Below are 22,142 nucleotides of genomic sequence, written 5' to 3' on the forward strand. Positions count from 1 at the left end.
GTGTTGTATGTGTGTTTGTGTGTTGGGGGGGGGGGGCAGGTAGCCTAGGCTGACACAAAATGTAAGTGAGTGCATGTGAGTAAGAAAGAGAAGCGGGCAGATATTTGGATAAAGTAAAAAATGGCCAGTGAGACAGAATTAACTTTAATCTTCATGGATGAACCATGTAACTGTTGTGTGTGTGTGTCTGTATGGGCCGTGCAAGTGAAATTGGTGTGTGAGTGTCTGCAGAAATACAACCATGCTCTCTGCTAGCTCTACATCTTGGTATGTCAGACAAGTGTGAGCTATGCATAGTTGAGGTGGAAGTTCACATTGTTTTACCTGACCATGAGAACTGGCTCTGCCAGGAGTTGCACTGGGATGCCCATGCCCATGGTCAGATGCACTGCTGCTACTTGAATGTGACTGATGTCTGCTGGATGAGCTCCCTCATGAGGAGCCCAGGACCATGACCCCATGGCCTGCCATGTCTGGGTGTGGACAGCGCACCCACTGATGGAGCAGTAGAAGTACTGCCCTCTATGGGACCATGATCGGGCACAGCCATGTTGGCTAACATCAGATTATGTGACTGACCTATGCACATATAGTTGCTGTCCCTCTACCAGCAGGCATTCCATCAGAGACATTGCCCATTCCAATATGTCATTCATCCAATCCCTTGAATCGGTGACACAGTGGAGGCAGTCACGCATGTCAGCCTGTGCTACATCTACGACTCTAAGCATTTGTCTGGAGGACCTATTAGAATGTGCCTTCACTTCCATGATGGCCATAAACAAATGTCGAGTAGCATGGGAAGACACAACTGCATCAGTTAGAGGATGGACAGCAGGCCTACTCTGAGCACCCTCAACAACCCTCCTGCATGGCACCTCGCCCACATTTTGGCTACATAGTCAACAGGAACTGAAGCCACAGTAACCACACTGCCTTGATCAAGTGCCTCACCCTGCACCTGCCCAATATCTGAGGGCTCACTGGAATGGGTTGGCATAGGGGTACTGGCTGCATCCAATGGAATTACAGGGGAAAGCTGAATGTTAACCTCAGTATCAGATTCAACTTCTGCACCCCGACTGTGCTACTGTTTAGTCGCCACCATCATCAGTCTGCTGATACTCTGACATCAGGTTGTAGGAGTCCCACACTTCCATTGTTAGGATCTCCTGTGATGATAAGCAACAAATACAGGAAGTAATTATTACTTACAGCACTATAGTCCAATATATGCTAAAAAATTAACAGTGGTTCCACTATTACAGACAGTACAGCAATAAACACAACAATCCTGACACCAACATCACAAACTAAATATTTATTTGAATTGCTCATCGCTACTGATATAAAATGTTTGTCTTACCATGTGCAGATGATTGTAAGCTCTCCATGCTGGATGGTCCTGGAAGAGGTTAAGCAAAATGTAAGGACACCATCATCAGAATGAACAGTAACACGGGTTAAAACTTTTTGCCCTTTATATGTACATTAACAATACTTTTAGCAAGAGCTTCTACAATTATTCCTCTCCCAAATACATTTAATGTTAAAAAGAACTTAAGTATTGCTGTCAGTATTTTACCATACAATACGTTTTTAACCATTGAGATAGGTAAGCCTGCCTGGAAGCTCCTCCTGGGACATACTTGTCCTCCATGAAACAGCAGCACCAACACCAATTACATGCTGTTGTGCACTTTCCAGTAAGTTGTCTGGATCCCTGACAGTGGACAGGAACTCTTCATTTAGTGTCAGTGGTGGCTGTGTAGCAGCCCCCTGGTAGCCATCCATTCGTGGGCCACTGCAGCTGCTCCTCTCCAGGCTGAAGAAATCATGTCAGTGGCCCTATTTTACACCTGATCATATGTCCTACTTTGGCCACTTACTGCATTCACATTGGTAACTATCTTCTGCTATATTTGCATTCTGCCAGGCATACCCCCCCCCCCCCCACCCAGGCAGAAGGGCCTCATGTTGCCTAAATGCTTCTATAATTACTTAATTCTCAGAGTCACTGAAGGGGATTTGTGGGGAATGGGATGCCTGGGTACCATAGTCTTAGGTGAGATAAAACACAAAAGAAGGATAGTACACGTATGTATCTCATAAATAAAAGTCCTGTTTAGGTATAACATATAAAGGGTAGCATTTCACTATTACCCACTGAAGAAACATAAAGCAGGTAAGATATTCAAATATAAAAAAAAAGAATTGTGTGGTTGTAACATTACAATCACACACAAAGTAAGGTTAGCTATCAAACTAGGAGAGTAGAAATAGCAAAATCTTGTTTGTGCCAAAACAGAAATGCAACTTTGCTTCCCCACCCAAAAACAACAGGCAAATTACCCATTTTATTAAGAAACCATCAGTGAAATGCTAGAAGTGCTATCAAATAAACTATCTCTGAAACATGATTACAGATTTGACACAGAACATTCCATTTAAAGCAAATGCCAGTCATGTCTACCTGTGGCTAGCACTCCCATAGAGGTGTGTATGGTCCATCCTAGAATGCTAACACCCCTGTGTCATTGATAATATAGGACATTCACATCTTACAGAAAAAAACAAGAGTGTACAGAAAAAAACAATTGTAACATTAACACTTGTGATGACAGTTAATAAGGCTGTGCATCTGAGAAAGTAAAATACCCTGTCAAACATGCCTATGCCATCAGTACACTTCTAAGAAATGCATACAGATAAAATTAGCATTTGCTAATGCATATCTATCTATCTATAGCTATATCTATCTATCTATCTATCTATCTATCTATGGATCTACTTTTCAATACTGAACTCTCGGAAAATCAAAAACCACAATAAAGAAATCAGAAAGCTGAAACCTAAAAATACTGAAAGTGCAAAACACCGAAGCCTAAAATACCAAACTCAAATGCGCAAACTGCACATACAAGCCACTACACCAATTGGTACTATACAAAACAAAAAAACAACACTATATACAAAAACCCTTTACAACATTAAATAACTTCCCCCAGCAAACTGGACTAACTAAAGCTAATCTAAGTGGGTGCCTATGCCACCCACACCCCCTAAAATGGGAAGCTGTGTCCCCACACCCCTCTAACTCTATATACCAACTCCAGGATCATACTGCAGTGGAGAAGAGGGCATATACCTTTTTCTTACCTTATTGTATGGCACACACATCTACTAATGCCAGTAGTGTATGAAACATCCACCATATTTTCTCACATACTTCCTAAACAAATTTAAAGTGACATACCACATTTATAAACATGAACTAAGGCTTTCCTAAGTCATTATCGTATTACAATATTGGCACTTTAAATTTCAGTCTTCTAACACTCAGTGTTCTGAATTTCAATAGTTTGACCTTCGATCTTTTGCACTTTCAGTATTTTCAGTTTTCAGCTTTCCAGTCTTGGTATTGTGGTCTTTGATCTTCTGAGAGTTTAGTATATGAAGGTAGACTTATATCTATATATATATATATATATATATATATATATATATATATATATATACATATATATATATTTATCAATGTAGATATCTTCTTCTTCTTTTGGCTGCTCCCATTTGGGGTCACCACAGCAGATTATCTGTTTCCATTTCTTCCTGTCCTCTGCATCTTGCTCTGTCACACCAACCACCTGCATGTCCTCTCTCACCACATCCATAAACCTTATCTTAGGCCTTCTTCTTTTCCTGTTACCTGGCAGCTTCATCCTTAGCATCTTTTTCCCAATATACTCTGCATCGCTCCTCAGCATATGTCCAAACCAATGTAATCATGCCTCTCTGGCTTTGTCTCCAAACCTTCTAACCTGGGCTGACCCACTAATATACTTATTCCTAATTCTGCCCACCCTCGTCACACCCAGTGCAAATCTTAACATCTTTAACTCTGCCATGTCCAGCTCTGACTCCTGCCTTTTTGTCAGTGCCACTGTCTACAACGCATATAACATAGCTGGTCTCACTATCCTCTTGTAGACATTCCCTTTCACTCTTGCTGGTACTCGTCTGCCACAAATCACTCCTGACACTCTTCTCCACCCACTCCATCCTGTTTGTACTCTCTTCTTCACCTCTCTTCCACACTCACCATTACTCTGAACTGCTGATCCCAAGTATTTAAACTCATCCACCTTCGCCACCTCTACTCCCTGCATCCTCACCATTCCTCTAGCCTCCCTCTCATTCACACACATATATTCTGTCTTAGTCCTGCTGACCTTCATTCCTCCTCTCTAGATCATATCTCCACCTCTCCAGGGTCTCCTCCACCTGTTCCCTACTCTCACTACTGACCGCAATGCCATCTTCAAACATCAATGTATATCTATATATATATATATATATATATATATATATATATATATATATATATATAAACAGATTGTTCTTGCTAACGTTTCAGTATATGCAGTATATATCTAATAAATGCAAGCATACCTTATTAAGATTAGTAGTCTTCTGTGTGGATAAATCTCAAAATAATATCTTCTTCTGTGTTATCCACATAAACAAGTCTCATCACCTTCAGGTTCCCTAGCTACATGGTTCCCTTTTTATAGTGCAGATTCAGGGCTGTGAGCACAGTGAAGTTAAAAATGAGGTGTGAACTCATTATAATTGCTTAATCCCAAACTATTGGCTCCATTTAGCAGATGTAAAGATAGTGCAGGCACTCAGTCAGTGTTTGTTGCTAATGGATTGCAGCTGTAAATGATTAGTGGTTGGGAAAAGAAAAACACAACAGCAATTCAGACTCCTTTACCTCCAGTGGGTGTGTCAGCCAGGTTACACTTACAAAGTGTAGAGAAATGTATCAGGGTTTTAAATGTAAGTAAGCAGTACACATTTCACAGCTTCTGTTTAGTAACATTCAACCCCCTTCATTTCTTTACAACTGTATATTATTGCCATTTAGTATGTTCACACATTTTCAGGACAATGATACAGAATGTCTTACAGACTGCATGCCTCAGATTACTGGTCTGATAAGACAAGAATGAGCAATAAACACAGAGAGATCCAGACCTGTGTAAAAGTGTGGAGAAACACAATTAATGTACTTATCTCATTTGTGTGACACTTGACAGTGTGCAAACATGGACTAGTGGCCCACGCAGGAAGAAGACAGAACACCTGCAGACAGAGCTTAGACAGTGTAAAGGTAAAAAAGAATACATTATTGCAGTTTTGGCTTTCATTGCGCAACACTGCTAAGCAAAGTTGTGTGGTGATTAGGAAGCTTCCCCAATACCTGCAGCCATCAAACACATGCAGACAGGATGCAGACAGTAAGTGATTTAAACTGGAATCATTCTTTTAATTCTGTTGGGCACCTCACAAACATGCTAAGTGGCATTGAGCAGTGGTTAACACACAGAGCTTATGAATGAACAGGGAATGATGCAGCTGTCATTTAACTATTCTTGTGGCAGCAGGCATAAGTGCAGGGCTGTAATACAGATGGTCCTGGGTTCTAATACAGGAAGTGCAACATATTTTTACTGTTGTGACAGTCCAGTTTATATTAATGAACAGGGAAATATGCAAGTGTTATTTCAGCATTCTTGTGGCAACAGGTATAAATGTAGGGCTGTCATACACATGGTCCTGGGTTCTAATACAGAAAATTGCAGATGTTTTTACAGCTGCTCCATTTCACAATATATTCAGTCTCACTTATAACACTTTAGACATAATCATAAATAGTTGAGCTGATATGAATTATATGTATGAGGAGAGGGATAAGACACCCTTACTGTGTTTTGAAGGTTCAGATGTATGACTGAGGGTATACTGTCTTCTGTGTTTCTGTAAGTATAATTCTGCTATCTGGACTTGGACACCCTTATATACAAGGACCTTTTCAGGTCACACACATACATGGTTAACACCTCAAACTGTGATCTATATTTATGAATGATTTATAACTATGCCTGAGAAGCACTTATTCTGTGGCAAAGATAAAAGCTACCTCTGTGGAAATGTTTTGTCCATTATGCATAGGTTTGAATCCCATACTGTAAAGATCAATTTTAGCAGTGTATAAAGCCAAACAAGCATGTGTCAAGTCAGGACATTCGTGCCCCCAGTGCATGTCAGCAAAGTTAAATTATGTTGAAATTACAGCAGCAGACACCTGTCAAACTAATGTCAAGTGTCAGATTAACCTTCCAATTTCAAAAATTGCGTTCCTCTCTGTTTGACACTGTTGATCTCTGCTTAATATCATGCAAACATGGTTGGTATTGTTGCTCGGGTTTGTGCACTACCATTAAACAGGATAACAGAAATTGGCAGGAAATGATTATTTGTCATTGCTGTACTTTTGGGATTAGACAAGTCTGGCAATTGAGGGAAAGGTGTCCAGTTTAGGATACAGAGGTGGGGTCTTCAGGAGTCCAGAATGTTTAGCTTCTGCAGGGAGACTATTCTGGCTCCCAGTACAAGTTTGAGGGTTTGGATAGTCTGGCCAAGGCTGTTTCTGGTATGACTGGCAACCCACACACTGGAGAACAGTGTAGGCACCACCTCAATGACCTAATAAGGCACAAGAGTGATATACTCAACCACTGGTTGGATAAGTTTCAGACTAGTGACATCCCAAAGTTGTGTAAGTATGCTAATAAAGATAATTTATCATACATAGAAAGCAAAATATAGGCAAGATTAGTATGCATTATGCTCTGATGTTCTTTTCTTTTCACAGCTAATCCTAAAATTTGGGTGGCCACAGTGGTGCAGCGGTTAGCATTGCCGCCTCACAGCAAGAGGTTATCCGGTTCAATTCTCGGCTGGGGTGCCTTCTGTGTGGTCTGCATGTCCTCCCTGTAGTTGCGTGGGTTTCCTCTGGGTGCTCCGGTTTCCTCTCACATCTCAAAGACATGCAGTAGGTGAATTGGACACTCTAAAATTGGCCCTAGGTGCATCTGTGTGCTTTCTGTGGAAGGTTGGGTGCCAGGCTGGCAACTCAATACCGTAAAACTCCACTGCCAATCATGAGCAGACAGATGATCCGCTGTGGCGACCCCTTACCAGGAAAAAGCCAAAAGAAGAACAAGAAGAAGCTAATCCTAAAATTGACTTGAATAGGCAGGCTCATGCTGATTGTTTGGAGAGACTGAAGGAAGCAAATGATATGTATGCAACACAAAAGAAGTATTATTGCAGCTTTAAAAGTTAAAGACAGATGTTTTTGTCTTCTATACAGTAGAAGTGAGCATGCATATCCTAACTGTAAAAGCAAGTATGCATGCATAAGTCTGTAGCACAAACCAAATTTAGGAGTCAAGTGGAAGATTATAGTCAGGGACTGTGGGTTCAAATACCATGAGTAACAACTGTACAATGCTGCATTTCATGAATATTATATAAAATAAACTATTTACAAGCAGATTAAATGCCCTGCTGTTAACTATAATTTGTATAACTGGACCCAACATATATGCACATTGCAAGGATTACTTTGAGCAATCTCTAATTATAGTTTCTAGTTTTTAGGCCATATATATGTAAATATAATAGTTCAGTTAAAATAGTTGTAGAATTGTGATAATGCATTGTATGCCACATATGATGGCACTAATTTTATATATTTTTTCTCTCACCCCAATCCTTATCTCTTTTTTATTTTCTATTATGTGTCATCAAAATGTCTCCATGTCATTCATTTGTAACAAATCACTAAATGCTTCACAACACAGAGAGGTAGGCCAACCCCAGTGGGTCAGCCTCTCGCAGCTCCAACTGCTCAAGCACCAAAGCCTAGCACATCTGGGGACCTAACCTGGTAATACTGCCTCTGGTGTTCCTGTACTACCTGCACCCTTAGGTAGCACTACCCTCATAGTTGGTGCTGTGGTACCTTCCAGGAGTACTGGCAGTGGTGGGATTCCATCATCCCCCAGGAGTTGCCAGGATTAGCGCATAGGTTTGTGCACAGTACCATTGGTGTACACCTATGCTGGATGGAGAGGCTGTTCACTCCAATGGTCCATAGGAAGAGAAGATGTCAAGCACTTCAGCAGCCAGCGGATTAAGGGGACAGTGATGACAGTCCTGCAGGTGAGGACTAGATTCTCACTGTCCCCATGTTTGATGGGCATGAGCTTGCTTTGCCCTCTCCCTCACCCCAGTCATGGTGACACTTTTGTGTTCTTCAACATCCCTTTGTCTTGTCCTGTTTGTCCTGTTTGTTTGCATTTGCTTCCTCACCTACCCAACTTACCTGACCCAGAAATACCAATGTCCCTTCCCCAGCATTCCTGTCTTACTCGAATAAAAGAAAAATGGGCACCTGTCCCACAAAAAATATCATCCCATACATAGCTCACCATTTTGCACATGTGCCTTCTTGACACACTTGATTTGATCCAATTGGCTATACAACATGATTGCATTGTTGTCACCCCTCTTTGTGGAGCTGGCAGATCCAAATTCAGCTAATATTCTGTACATATTTTCAGTTTACACTGATAAAGAAATTGATAATTATGGTTCTTTCATACATCCCTCCTGCACATTCCTATATTGCTTTCCCCGTGTTCTTTCCCCATTTGCTCCCCATTTCACCACTGTCCTATCCACCCCATTTTAATACCTATAATCGGGTCAAAATTAGAATCACACACAACACACATAAGTACCAAAAAAGCAATGGAGCCATTCACTTTTTGGCCTATATGTTTGAGTGGAGTTTGGCATCACACCCCATTGCCAAGCAACAGTGAATGTCTGCTTCTTGGTGCAGTTACTTTCTCGGAATGCTGCTTAAACATGCTATGCTATGTCAACACACAGTAACACATGGTGAAGGTAGTGTAAAATATAATTTCATTGTATTATCGCTACTTATTTAAAAGTATTATATACGCCTAGATTAGAATCCTATATCATCTGGGCTCAAAAGCAAATGTGTCAATGCATTTACTCTTTCTGACACAGTCAGCAAGTGTGTTTCATACACAAATTACTAACTCTCATAATTTTAGAAATGTGCCTTCATTTGCACACTGGTTTACTATGCAGAAACAGGGAAAGCAGTAGAAATGTTTATCTCACATGTGCAAACACTTTGCCAGCCATTGCACAAACGTGCTGCTTGCTGTTGACTATGCAAAGTAAATAATAGCATGAATTACTTTTGTTTACTGTCCATTTAGTCTTCATGCCACAAAACTACAAGTGGAAACATAAAAAAATAAAAGTCCTATCTAAGAAAATGTTACATATTTGCAATGCAGCCATCTGTTACCTCTCCCATATACTGCAACCCTGGTCGTACAATACTTGCTCACAAATCTATCAACTACTCTACATAAATTAATAACAAACGTTGTGTTATATATCATGCACATTTAGAATGACAATGCACATTCAGATTTTTAAATGTTTGCAGTAATGTGCACACCTGTTTCCATATAGTTTATAAAGCTGTCTCTTAAAGTATGGCTGCGCATTGGAACACAACCGCCACATTCCACACATTGCACGTTCATCTGTCTCGTAGCATGCAGAACTTGAAATATCTTGACTGTTGACCATGCCTAAACATCCATTTCATGCAGACCTCCAAACATCTTCTCTCCAACATCCAGTGCTGATGTCATCCACCAAACGTCTTGCAGCCTTGTAAAAGTCAGACTTGTGCCATGGTGCTTGAGTAAAGTACTAAGTTCTTTAGTCTGTGTACTTAGATAGGTAGGGGTTCTGGTCTCACTGCAGTCTACTTGGAGGCGTGTGTGTGTGTGTGTGTGTGTGTGTGTGTGTGTGTGTGTGTGTGTGTGTGTGTGTGTGTGTGTGTGTGTCTGTCTGTCTAGTCAAAGAACCATATAGAAGTGTGCATCTGACAGCTACCACTTCAATCCTATGGACTGATAATATTTTGACATTTGCACATGCCTACACTTCCATTTCATGCAGTCCTCCCAACATCTTCTCTCCAAATATCCAGTGCTGATGTCATCCACCATAAGTTGTCTTGCAGCCTTGTAAAAGTCAGACCTGTGCTATGGTGCTTGTGCAAAGTACTAAATTCTCTAGTCTGTGTAGTCAACTGGGTGGTGTGTGTTTGTGTGAATGTTTGCATGTGTGTGGCTATCTAGACAGAGGAGCATAAGTGTGAATCTGACAGTTATCATATCAATTCCATGCATTGACAATATTTTGACACTTGTACATGCCTACATGTACATTTCATGCAGTCCTCCCAACATCTTCCCTCCAAATATCCAGTGCTGATGTCATTCACCATAAGTTGTTCTGCAGCCTTGTAAAAGTCAGACTTGTGCCATGGCAAGTGCCTTAATTACAGAGTTCTATAGTCAGTGTACTTAGGTAGGGATTCTGTTCTCACTGCAGTCAAATGGGCTGTGTGTGCTTATGCACTTGCTTGACATTACAGAGATGATTTTCCACCAGCATGTGGGAAACTGCTATTAGCATTTTCTCCTCACCAGACACTGCTTATGTCATCACCTATAAACTGTTGGCTGACACTCTCTAAGTCAGACTTGAGCTGTGGTTCTTGCCTTAAATACAGTGTTCTTTAGATTGTGTACTTAGACAGGTAAGGGTTCTGTTCTAACTGCAGTCAACTTGTGTGTGTGTGTGTGTGTGTGTGTGTGTGTGTGTGTGTGTGTGTGTGTATGAGAGAGAGAGACAGAGAGAGAGAGTGTGTGCGCACTTGCTTGACATTACAGAGAGCATTTTCCACCAGCATGTGGGAGACTGCTATAAGTATTTTCTCCTCACCAGACACTACTGATGTTATCAGCTATCCCTGATTTGCAGATGTGCAGTATTCCCATCAGGGCAGGGTCAGAGACTGGCCTGAAGGCCAGGCACAAATCAACTCATTCTATATGATGCAGAATACAGTGACAGGCCTTTCAGTCTATCCACATATGTCATGGCATGGTTTGCAGGCCTGTATTTTCTTAGTGAGAAATCATGGACCTTTACTATATGGACACTAGTAATAACCTGGCTGTGTGCAACAGACAAGTGTGAGCTGTTAATAATACATCCATGTCTATTACATCTGTTAGATGTGCTGAAAGAGGTAATTGAGGGCATGTATAATAACAACACTATCATCTTGTGAAACTTGACCAGGCTATGGCATTTGACACAAATCCACACTGAGATATTCACTCAACACTGTCAGATGTGTCCATAAACACCTATATCATCAACTGTGTAGACCACTAGATCACATATGTGGCATCTAAATATGTTGAAATGTGTGAAGTGATGTATATCTCTGGTCCAGTGATCAGATATGTACATCAGGGCTATCTGCTAGGCTCTTTCCTGTCCATTATTTAAGTTACAAAGGTAAAGAATGACATACACATACTGTGTCCAAATAGCTGTTTGGAGGATTACAGATTGTGAGCAATCATTGACTCTAAATGTGATATTAATATAATACAGACAGCATCAACACATACACGCCAAAGACTGCAGCCACAGCCAAGACAACACATGATATGAAACAAAAACATGGGGAGATTTGTTACATTATGAAAATAAATGCACAAAGCAAGGATAATGTAGACATCACACCCTATAAGCAGACCAATTGGTATGTGCACTGTGTCCTGGGGTAGATGGTATGTGGAACATCAACCAGTATGTGGCCACAGTGGTGAGTACTCCCTTGTATGTAACACAACAACTGAGTGTGTGCAGGACATCTACATTAAAGGCTATAATACCTCCATGGTTTAGAGTGTTCATCATACCAATAACTGAGTAAAATGCACCCTTCTTCATGTACATTACAGTGAGCTGTCACATATCTTATTGGCCATACCTAGGTATTCTCTCTGGTACATAAACATTACTGTCTGATGGTGCAGAACACCCATCCAGTTGTTATACCTGTTCCGGTGATACACACAGTACATACATAGCTGTTTGACAACATTGATGGCTTGGGTTACATTTATGACAGTGTAGACTGTACCATACATATGTGTGTGAGTGTGTGTGTGTGTGTGTGTGTGTGTGTGTGTGTGTGTGTGTGTGTGTGTGTGTGTGTGTGTGCGTGTGTGCATATATATATATATATATATATATATATATATATATATATATATATATATATATATATATATATACATATATATATGTGTGTGTTTGTGTATATGCCATGCACACCAGTCAACTAGCCTGAATTGATAATAATGTCAAATACAGGTATAGCAGTGCCCCTCCTAACACCTCCAGCAGATGTTACAGTGTCAGGACAGTCTGCTTGATTACCTTCACAGATTGCTGACATGTCATAATAGTTGTACAAGTGTGTTCATGCAGAACAATTTATGATTACTCAGAATCACATATGTTGTGTCAGAAAAATGGGATTACTAGTGGTATTATTCTGATATTGTCCATGATTGTGCAAGTTTCTTTTATTGTTGTCAATGAGCCTGTAACTGTATTCCAATTGTTGGAGAGCACTGCTGACATTACACTCATATTCAGACAAATGAGTCTGCACAGCTTCACAATATGCACCCAACACTAATTGTATATAACATCCCTATAGATGTCCTCTCCATTGTTCATGTCAGGATGCTTATTTCACAAAAACGTCTTTTCCATTGTTATGTCACCTCATCTGACATTCACATAATATACATTTTCACTTTGACGTCCATATTGCACCATGCTATGTGGTTAGTGCTCCTGCTATAACTGTCTTCCATTTATATGCCCTCATCTGCTGTACATTATGTTTCACCTGTGCTTTTACCTGTGTTCATTCCTACAATTCATCTGTGTGTCCCTATTCAATACTCTCACTTCCCCTGATTGTTTATTTTAAATGACAGTCCATGTACCCTTATAGATGATTTACACAACTTTTGTACAGAATGCATGGAATGGGATTTCACAACACTCTGCACTCTATACACTGTCCTGTACTGTATTTGGGCCATACACATTACTGTATAATATACCCTGGTAATCATTGTAGCATTCCGTGCAATCCAGCTAACCTAGTTTGCTCTACAGTAAACAGGTTTTCTATTTATGTTATTTTACATGATTTCCTGGCTGTCAACACTGTTGCCAGCCAGGAAACTGTGCCCATGCTTGTTTACATCTAAATGTGGTGCATGGCATGAATAGGTAATTAGCACTGCTGTTCACCATGCAAACACATGAACTCTGTGTAGGCTTCACTTGAAGCCTACAAGGAGTTTAATGAATTCCATTGATTATCTTACTTTGGCAAACTGCATTATTATTGTGAATTTTAAAACTTGTTCAAGGAGCTAATACTTGACCAGGTTAATGGAAATAGTGTTTGGCATTGTCCCCTCATTTTTTATAACTGTTACAAGAATTTTAATTCTTCTGTCAGTTTTAGTGCTTGGCTTTTCTTACACAACATCCAAGTCAGTGAATTCCTGTAATTTCTACATCACTGTTATATAGATTGAAAAGAAAAAGTAGATTTTTAAACAGAAATAATAGTTCCCTAGATGGTTAAGTGTGAGTGTTATGTGTGAGTATTTGGTATGTCTATATTAGAGCTTTTTGGGGAAATAGACTCTTAGACACTTTAACATAAAGAGCAGAAAGCCATTTCTTCATAAGAAAAGAACACCCAGGTTGGTTATGAGATGTTTGTAGCTGCTGTAAAGACCCAGGCTTTATAAACAATGTGTGCTGTCATCATGAAGAAACAAAGAGCTGTTCAAGAGTTAAAAATATTATTTCAGAATAGTATTTTATGTTTTTCTGCATTCAAACACATACTCTGGGATTCAATAAACAAATGTTCCCATGCAGGAATAGTGCAGCAGCTCCTGTACGGAATATGGTCGCCGAGCGATCCGGTAAACAAGGCTAGGTGAGTGCACTATTTTGGCACGGACACCACTAGATAATGCTAATTACCTCATTTGCTGGTGAAAAACATGCAAATGAGATGAATTAGTGATTCAGTAAACAAACAGGCATCTGTGCCAGAACAGTGTGAGGTGCAGAAATGTATTCGGTTACTAACCAAGTACATTTCTGCAAAAATCAAAATGGAGGCATGACAGCTCAAAGTAAAGCATGTAGTATAAGCATTAGGCATACCAATGGCCAAAAATAAGGCCATTGGCAAGGAAAAGTGTTGCCAAAATATGAAAATCAAAGGTTTTTATTTTGGCTGATTTCAGCCGTTTAAGCATAGGGCAGCGGCTCACAAATGGGATTGTGCCGAAAATATAAAAAAAAAATGTGAAAAAACAATTTTTAAGTGAAATCTGCATTTTTGCCATTATAGAGTATGGTATGCAAAATCAAAACAATAACAGGTAACACTGGTTGCTAAGGAGGAAGGCTCTGGTGTAGTGGTGCAACAAGGGACTAAGACAGTGGGATATGCAAATGAGCAAAGTTTACTGAATCACTAAATGGGAGACCATTCTCTGGCTGCACCTAATCATATAGGAGCTATAAGGCAGTGGTGTAAGCAGAAGAAGCACCTGGCATGATAAGGGTGTGTGTCATGCTTGGTGTAAGCACATTGGAGCTCCACAGCTCCCATCTGAGCTTAGCTAAGCACAGCTAAGCAAGGGGGTGTGTCTGAGCCTGTATAGACGTATTCCATGAAATGAAGAGCGTGTTTGTGTCCAGGGGACAGCCATTTCTGCTTCAAAGTGTTTACTTTAGCTAAATGGTTTGTGCCGCGCACACCGGATCTAAAACAAACAAACACCCCTCCCCGTCGGAAATAGCAGAACTGTTTGCATTTGGGCAGTGGGTTTGAGCAGTGTGCCTCGGGGCTTAAAAGGGGTGGAAATAGGAAGGAAAAAAGGGGAAATAGCAGAATAAAAGCAATCAAGTACAAATATTGTAGCAGGCAGGTGGAATGTATCATAGCCAACCAACCATACAGGCAGCATCTGCAGCGCAACAGTATAAACTGTGAAAACACATTTCAGTCTGTTTTTTTTTCCCACAAACTCTGCACCACTGGTGTACACACTTGCGAGAATTTTAACCAACAAAATGTTAGGGGCTGCTATCACTTTGATACATCAGTATGTGCTAGAGGCTGAGGACATTGAGGAGGATAATGCTGGCAACTGCCCCAGACTGAGGAGGGGGAGGAGGAGAAGAGTGTTCAGACCCAGGGTAACCTACCAGGGGCTACATGATCTGGAGATATTAGAGCACTACAGCGTGGACAGGGCCATACTTCAGCAACTCAATGAGCTGTGCCGGCCTCACCTCAGACCCAGAGCCAACAGAGGGGAACCCATCCCAGTGGATACTATGGTATATGTAGCCTTAAGAATACTAGTTACAGGTACTTTTCAAAGACCTACTGGAGACATCATGGGAGTCTCACAGGCATCTGCATCAAGGGTACTCCACCAGTTCCTGGATGCCATGCTACCACATGCTGGTGAGCAAATTTACTTCCCCAGCACCTGTGAGGAGAGGACGAGCAATATGTGCCTCTTCTACCATGTAGCAGACTACCTGGAGGTACTGGGTGCCATAGACTGCATGCGCATCCACATCAAAGCACCACCCAGTGAACAGGGTAGGGCCTACCTAAACAGCAAGGGCTTTCACTCCATCAACTGCCAGGTAATGTGCAATGCCCAGGGCATTATCATTAATGTGTGTGCTGGCAGCCATGGAAGCTATCATGACTCCCACATCTGGCATTTCTCACAGCTGTATCAGGGATTTGCCAGGGGGAGCATCCCGTATGGGCATTTGGTGGGGGATGCTGGCTATACACTGGAGCCATTGATGATAACACCCATCAGAAATGCACACACACCCACTCAAAAATGCCATAATGAGGCACACCCACAAACCAGGATAATTATAGAGCATGTGTTTGAGATGCTCAAGTCATGATTCAGCTGCCTTGAAATATCTGGTGGAGCCTTGCAGTACTCTCCAACCACATGTGCACACATGTTCATAGTATGCGCCATGCTACACAATATGATCCTGTGGAAACAGCTACAGCAGGAACAGCACGGGGAAAGGCCACACAGCCCCCCACTATTGCCAAGGTCCCCACAGGCATAGAGGGACTCAGAGGAGGAACCCCCTGAGCCAGCCCATGTAGGCAGATGGAGATGTGCCCAGTATTGCCTGGCCTTGGCAAAAAGACACTGTAGGGACCCAGGGATTGACACCTCTTTCTGACTCGTACACACAGTAAAATAGATGACACACACACATCACACTACTTGTAACTTACCATGTATAGGCAGTGTATTGCATGCATCTGACATAGGCAGTCCTCAAGCACTGTCCTCACAACTGCTGCAGGCACAAGGTAAGTCAGTCTTCTTAACAATAATTTAATGGATTAGTATGTTCTTGTAGCATATCTATGGTATCACTGCATGCATGCAAGGGAATGGGGTGGCCTACTGGGATAGCACCAGAAAACTGACAGCTATGTGGGACACCAGGAAATGTTTGCACAATACTGGCTTCCCCAAATTATGCAGTAGTACCCAAGGTGACAAATCCCACTGCAGTATATGTGCGGGGCCAACAAACTGGGGGGGGGGGTCATAGGTCACAGGCATGGATGTCAGTGTGGGGGTCCCATACTCACCCCTTAGCCCCACCCAGCAAGTCAGCTGTAGAAAACCATAAAGAAATGTCTGGCAAAGGCCCACAAATGGTGACAATGAATACCGCCTACACACTTACACAGTGATAACACAGCAGATTTTGCAGTTGCAGTAAGGTTCTGAAGGGTAACACATCTGAAACTCAAATTATGCCATTACAATCTGATCTGTAATCCTTAGTGATATGCCTCTAGTCTCCAAGACAGGCCACAATACTACGCTAAATGGAACCAAAATGTAAAGCAAATATCAGCACAGACTGTGCAAATGTGTACAGTTGACAGGTGTGCCCCCCCCTATTTCCCATAGAAATACAGTAACATGTACGTTTGCAGGGAAATAGCAGCAGAGCATACATTATCAAGGCTTTCCCAATCAACATGATAACTTATTGCATTTCCACAACATGCAAGGGTCAATGAGCTATTTATGTGTGTGGTTAATACTGTCAGGATGTGGCCAGCACTTACTCCCAGCAGTTGTGTCTTAGTGGTCTAGGTACAGTACTGTGGTTGACACGGCCATGTTCCAAGAACTGCAGTGCCAACTATTTTGCATGTCAGTTACACCTATGGTAGGAGTTGTACACACTGTCCAGATGTCAATATCTGTTACTGCTGTAAAGCTGGACAGGTCATGGACAGGGGGCCACACATATGGACAGTACACAGGCCAGAGTAACCTACACAGTGCCTAGCATACCTCTCAACTGTGCAGACCTGTTGCATAATGTCCAGAGGTCTGCATCATATTTTTGGTCTCTTCATCATGGAATAGTGGTTGTCTGGCAAATCACTGGCAAATCATGAAAGACTAAAGTCAGAAAAAAAATTACAGATTGTAGTGCCTCAGACATCATACCTTATAGGAAAATGCATGCTAATACAAAATCTGTTATTGTATCACCTTTCTAGGTTTGTAAGGCCAGTAGTTAAAATGGTCTCAATATTTAGGCCTTTGTCCCCCAGTTACTTATGGCTTTGTCCAGATGTCTGGTCCTCCATAGTTGAGAGGTATGGTGCCTAGTAGTACAGCAGGTACCTGAAGGTCTGTGTACTGCCAGGTCATAAAAGGCTGCCACCCTTCTGTGTCAGCACTGATAAAACATGTCACTGGCCAACAGCCATACCCCTGGAATGGCAGGTTTTCACAGAAGGAGCACAAGTATGCCTTGTATATCTGTTCTGCTTGTCCTAACATTGCATTCACATGCCAACTATTTGCAAAACAAGAAAAGGTCATGTCAAAACATCAATGGCAGACAGTGGAGAAGCAGATATCACACTCATGACAGAAAGCAAGCAAATAGCAAACTGGTCCTCCAACTGTTCTATGTGTGGCAGAACAGTATCAATACCCTGTACCCATGTGTAGGCCTTCATCTGACTGTCATATATGGGTCTGTCCAGATGTCAAAGTCAGTAATAGTCTGACAGCTAGGCCAGCATGTAGCTGCATTATAACATAGTAACATAAAATATCTGAGGACCACAGCAAATGTAGTGGTGCAATGATGGACAACCTGCCAAATAGGTAGGCTCAGAGGTGTGAAGTCCATAACCTTGTGTGTGATGTCATGGCATTTACCCTGCTCACACCAGAATTACAAATACATAACAGCAGCCACTGTGGGGAAAGCCTGTGACAGGAATACAGAAGGATAAAGAGACACACATAAGGGGGAGTGGAACCACTGGCCAGACAAATGGAGAATGTGCATACCAAAACACATTTTGGTGTAAAATATGTGCCCTGCAGTGTGTGGAGGCAGTAAACATCACCTGCAAATACACAACACACACCCCAAGCAAAGGACACCTCAGAGGCAAAAACACACGAAAACTGCTCAAGCATACACACCACAGACCATGCATACTGCACACACAAGGGTCTTGCAAACACTAACCACAGACCATGCATACTGCACACACAAGGGTCTTGCAAACACTAAGGCCTTACCATACACGCAACATATTACTCATGGAAGACTTAACTGTGAGACACACAGATGTGCCACACACCAGGCAGGATAAGGAGAAAGTCACGGTTACTTGTTTGTCAGGTGCCATAATCTGCCATATCACACAGGCACTCAAGTCACCCTACAACAGGTACAGGTATCACTCTGGCCTGGTCCATGGTGGTATGAACGATGTCAGATCTACCTCCCAGACTATAGTAAGACAGACCTGATTCAGTCTGCTGAATATGTGTACCATGCAGGTATGTCCCTAGCTGTAAGCAGCATTCTGCTGTCACTTAGAATGATGGCTCAATACAAACAGAAAGTGATTGTCAGTAACACTTTGCTCACTTGCTTGTGTCATCCCAGGGGGACCCACTGCCTGTCAGCCTGGGAACATATGATCGACAGAAAGCACTGCCGTGCCACAAATGGTCTACATCTCTCTCACCTGACCTACAGACCTCTGGCAAAGGCCCATGCCTCACCCATAGTGCCTTTGTAGGGAATGTCATGGGGTCCATACTACCAACATAACACAGTCAACAAAATGCAAATGAAAGGCCATGCCAAAAAATGCTAGGAGCATACCTCTCAAACCCATAGAGCAAGACATCTGGACAAAGTCATAAATAATGGGGAGATAAAGGCCCAAATATAGGGACACTTTTTAGGTAGTGCTCTTATAATGTTAGAAAGTTGATAAAATAAAATAAAACTAAAAGGGTTTGTATTAGCGGGATTGTCTGAAGGGTATGAAGTCTGAAACTCAAATGTCTTTGTCAGTATTTCCTGATTCCAACCCTGAGTGATTTGGAATAAATGTGCTTGAAAACCACAATTTTATGGGAAACTGACCAGATATATGAGGCATGAATCTGGACATTCTGTGAAAATCTGTAGAGCTGAGAAGTATGTCCAGGAGTCTAAACATGAGAATGTACTCATTGCAGGCAGTCGTAACCCTGGAAGATGGTGACATGTCTGCACTCACAGAAACCTGGCCCACAGCCATGGAGAGAAACACATCCTTACCTGATCACTCATCCTATCACACAGCCAGACCCCAAAATATGGGCAGCAAAGCCAAAGGAGGTGGGGTATAAATATATCTTAGACAGTCACACACCTCCAGGCTGGTCAAACAGTCTGACACACATGAAACACACCGTGTGCAATCAACTGTTGACAAGACCCATATTCAAATCACAGGTAGCTACAGGCCAACATATCTGACTCAGGACACCCACCCCTCATATATGGCCCTCTACAAATCTATCAGGATTCCACCCATCACCCTGATCCTGGCTGACTTATATTACCCAGCCATGGATTTGAAATCCAACCATGCTAGAACAGGAATGCACAGAAATTCCCCCATCTTAGCAATGCTACATCCTTAGGACAACCACTTGATACCCCACAAGATGTGATACCTATGTCAGACTTGGCAGTAACCACCATGATCAAACACTGCAGCACCCCTATGGTATCATCCTCCCTGGCAAGATTCGAAAGAAAAGTGGTCACATGTCATAGCACCATCACCCTGACCCCCCTCTAGCCATGGTAAAAGGAAGATGTTCCACAAGCTGATTACATCCCCCAGTTGGATGGTATAAATAGCTGAATAGCCCCCTACCCCACTAGAGAAACAGGCACCAACTTACAAATGTACACAAAACAACTATGCCCGCATATATAGAGAGATGCATGAAATCAGGAACACCTGACAGGACAACATCACCATCTGCAAGGGAGAGTAAACCTGCCAACGAACATCTGCAATAAAGGAACTATATAACACAAGGATAACATTGCTGAACAGGACCAAGAAGGAGCAGGTGCACAATTGGAACAAACAAAGAAGAGCACCAGTCAAATCCACTAAAGCAAATCTGAGTCCAAATTGCCCACATCTAAGACAAACAATCGTAAGGCCTTCCTCACATATGTCTGCATTCCCAAAGGAAGTTCCCAGATCTGTGCAGAACTGGTGGTCAAGGACACCACATACACAAATGCCATAGATATAGCCAATCCACTGGTGGACAGATGCAGTGGAAATGTCTTACCTTTGCCCCCCATCATGGAAGCAGGACATCCCCAGTAACTGAACACCTAACCCTTAGCACTAGGGAAGAGGGCAGCAATACCCTCTCAAAGTCAAGAAGACAGCCCCATGGGACCTGAAGACAGCCCAGGTTTCAACCTACAGGAACCAAGGCATGAACTAGCAGCATCATTATGACCATACACACCCAAACCATGAGTATTGTCTTTGTCACAGCTGAGTGGCAGACACTGACATCCCTTCACACCAAGGTGGATTGTTCACTGATCCAGGAAATGAAAGAGACATCAGCCTAACTAGCTTGATCTGCAAGGCCATGCAAAGGATTATCATGGAGCTCATTAACAGAGACATATGCAAAATCCAAATACATTACTCTACATAGTCTGCCATTCTCAGGGTCATTATGTCAGTAACTCCGGAGGACATTCCTGAGGCAGACAACAAAGGCATGGATAAGGGATAGATGGTGCACCCTGGCCACCTTGACCTGGCCAAAACCTTACACACTATACCCCATATGTCAACTAGGCAGCAATCCGTATTTTACCAGATGGGTAGCAAATTGATTCATTGATAGAACCCACATATTCATAATAGGGGTAGCTCACTGAAACAGTACACCCGTGCTGTGTGGCATACCCCAGGGATTGGTCCGGGGTCCTCTAGTATATGGGATATACTTCCCTGAGGTGCAGGCCATAAACACTGGCCTATGGCTGACCAAGTAGGCAGATGACTGCAAGCTGGGAACAGACATCAATACCCAAAGGGATTGTTTGTTTGTCTTTTGGCTTTTCCCGGTTAGGGGTCGCCACAGTGGAACTCCAGTCCGCTAATGTTTGGCAGTAGATTTTCATGAACACTCAATGTCCAACCTTCAATGTTTTTCGAATGCCACCCAACCATGGGGAGGACATGCAGACTCCACACAGAAGACACTCTCTGCACTCCAGCCAAGAATCGAACAGGAGAACATCTTGCTGTGAGGCAACAATGCTACTGCTGCACTACTGCAGCTGTACCAATACCCAAAGTGATGTGGATGTCATATAACAGGGCCCCACCAAAACAAATAACTGATGCCAGAAACATTGCCACAAGCTGAATGCCTGCAGATGCATCATCATCCCCTTCAGGGAGACCGATGCCCCCACATAATATCACAGTAACAACAATGTCCTACATACACAATCAGTAGTGAGACATTTGGCCATCCAGGTTGATAGCAACCTGAAGTCTGAGCACCATGTTGCTTTTGTTGTACAGAAAGCTTCAAGTAAGGGTATCTCATCCAGAGACAAAGAGGTCATAAGAACCATGTATGGTCACCTTATTAGGCCAGTCATTTTGTTCAATGCCCCCTTCGGCATGTACCTCACAAAGCACATGCAGCAGCTGAAGAGACCACAGAGGTTCCTCACTGGGAGAATGCAGGACCACAAACACCTACCCTAACACATAGGCT

The sequence above is a fragment of the Protopterus annectens genome, chromosome 15.part0 (genome assembly GCF_019279795.1).
Source record: "Protopterus annectens isolate FY-2018-M chromosome 15.part0, PAN1.0, whole genome shotgun sequence".
NCBI lineage: Eukaryota > Metazoa > Chordata > Ceratodontiformes > Protopteridae > Protopterus > Protopterus annectens.